The sequence below is a fragment of the Gavialis gangeticus genome, unplaced genomic scaffold, assembly GCF_001723915.1.
Source record: "Gavialis gangeticus isolate Ggan-Ray unplaced genomic scaffold, GavGan_comp1, whole genome shotgun sequence".
NCBI classification, from domain to species: Eukaryota; Metazoa; Chordata; order Crocodylia; family Gavialidae; genus Gavialis; species Gavialis gangeticus.
Window position 1 is genome coordinate 37,460,724 of NW_017729033.1, and position 2,547 is coordinate 37,463,270.

Consider the following 2,547-nt stretch of genomic DNA (forward strand, 5'->3'; position numbering starts at 1 on the left):
ACTTGAACTCTCTGCTGACTTCAAATTAATGCCAAGATCAGGGTGAGTCAAGGTCCAACATCTGAAGCAGTCAGTCAGGACACCTTTGAAAATGTGGGAATTGAAGGTGCAGACAGAAGTGCAGCTCCCACATGTAACTCAGAACGACTTTGACAAAGTGTTCTGAATTACACCATTACTCAAGACTAAACAGAAGTTCACTGTTGGGAGGGCTGGGGGAGGGAAAACTAGCAGCAACTGGGAGCCTGCAGTCAGGATCCCATAGCAACAGCCAGGACTCCCTACCAGTGCTGGCTGTTTTCAGACGGGGGGGGGGGGGGGGGGGGGGGGGGGGGGGGGGGAGGCAGTGGAGGGAACTTGTTCTTGGGGCTCTCCAGCTGGTGCTGAAGGGTGGGGTGGGTAGATTGGATCCCCCTACCTGCCCCATCCTGCAGGCAGGGTGGGGGGCTGAAAAATCTCCAGACTGAACTTCCTCTGCTCCCTTCCTTCCCCCCCCCATTCTGAAAACAGCCATAGGCTGGGAGCTCTGCAGACACAAGTTACAAAAATGCTACATTTTGTAACATCTTTATCTGATACCACATGCAATGAAAGGTCAGATTTTCACCCAATCAGCCATTTTTGAAACTGCTTGCAGCTGTGCACTTGTGTTTGGTCACAGCTATAAGCTGCTTTCTGTGCCCAGATCAGGCAAAAATCATTACTTCTGTCTGCACCTTAACATGCAAGTGAGTGCATAAAGCCTGATAGTGGGGAACTGCTAAGACAAACAACATTAAAGAACACCTCTGCCAGTTTCCACTTGGAACAAAAATGGTTAAATCAGCAGTGATTCTTTGCACAGAACTAAACATACAGAGAAGTAAATGAAAGGATGAATTATTTAATTGCTGAAATTTTCAAGATTTCTTGTAATTTTCTCCTCGTCACTCTTGATGATACCTGTAATACACATCTCCGTGCTAGGAATTTAGCTATGTTTTTAAAAATATATATGGCATTTTTCTCCTGCTTTATCTTATCAAAAGATTTTAAACCATCACAATGGACTTACAAGATGGGCACTGACTTTGTTTCATAAATATGAGCACAAAGTGCTAGTGGCCTGGCTGACATCTTGCCCAGTGACTAAATCAGTAGTGGATCTCAGGCCCTTTTGTGTTCCAGCACTGACCTCAGTGTTTAGACTGTGCTGTCCCTCTGTCAAGAAATTAAAGTTAGGCATCACCTCCATTTGTATGGCTTTCCTTTTGTACCGCATGGTGGACTAACAGTTTAACCTAAAACAAATGGGCTTTTGGTTTCATTTACAGGATACTTGCAGACTGTGCTACGCTTATGGCAAACACTTCTCAATTTGTCCTTTCATCAATGAACAGCATGTCAGACCAAAATGGTAGCTGGAATTGTATTTAGACCTTTAAATTCTCATTCTATTGCTTCTATTTAACTAAGGCTTTAAAAATGCTGTTGTTTGATTATTGATCCAATTTTATGATGTTTTGAGGCAAAAATATTAGTTAATTATTTGTTTTGTGCACATGCTACTACATAGTTTTATCTGAAAGGAAGCACCTCTCAACTTGGTATTTAAATACCTTCTGCTTTTTAGAAAAGGTTTGTTCAAATTAAAATCTTAGGCTCCATCTTGTTTACTGTAGGCTGATCACAAGGTGTGTGCTTTTGAAATAAGAAAATCTGATTTTTCATTCTACTGAAGCAGTAAGTCTTCAGGTGTTATATTCCCATAGGGACAACCATGAAGTCCTAGGCAATGACAGATTTCTTATACTGTAGTGATATTTGAACTCCAAGGGAAGTCGTATAGTCTACAGGGAGCATACAATGAACATGATGGGATGTACTTGTGCTACTGTCATGTACAAAATGGGATCAGAATTGCCCGTGCACATGCCTACACTGTCAAGACAGCTATTGTGTGAAGTCACATAGGGTTCGATCTTGTAGCTCTCTCGTTCAGCATATATACAGCAAAGAAGGTAACTAGGATTACATTTTAGTCAGTACGTTGATGACATCTGCACTCTCTTTTAACGTTCACAGTGTGATGGAATATGTCCAGATGAGCACGGCTGCGTCCAGATGAGCGTGGACATTTGGCTTCACAGGGACAAGTAGCTGCAGCATACCTTGTGCTGCAGCTACTTGTCCCCAGGGAAAGCCTGTGCCATGCATGCTTTGGTGTGCAAGTTACTTTGGGGGCAGTAGGGGAGGCTGGGACCAGCTTTACCTGGGATCCTGGAGGCCTCCTGGGGCTGCAGCAGTAGTGTTTCTGCCGGCAGCTGCAGCATGGCTCCAGGCAGTTCAGCTCCGCTTTTCAGCAGCATGCACTGCCCGCACGTGCACTGCTCTGGTTCTTTTTCTTGTAGGGTTTTTTGACCCCTGAAGATCCAGAAGCGCTGTGGCTGCAGCCCCGGGAGGTCTCCAGGCCCCCGAGTAAGGTTGTTGGGGCCAGCACAGAGCTGGCCCCAGCCTCCCCTACTGCCCCCAAGGTAACTTGCTGCACGCCAAAGCATGCTTGGCACA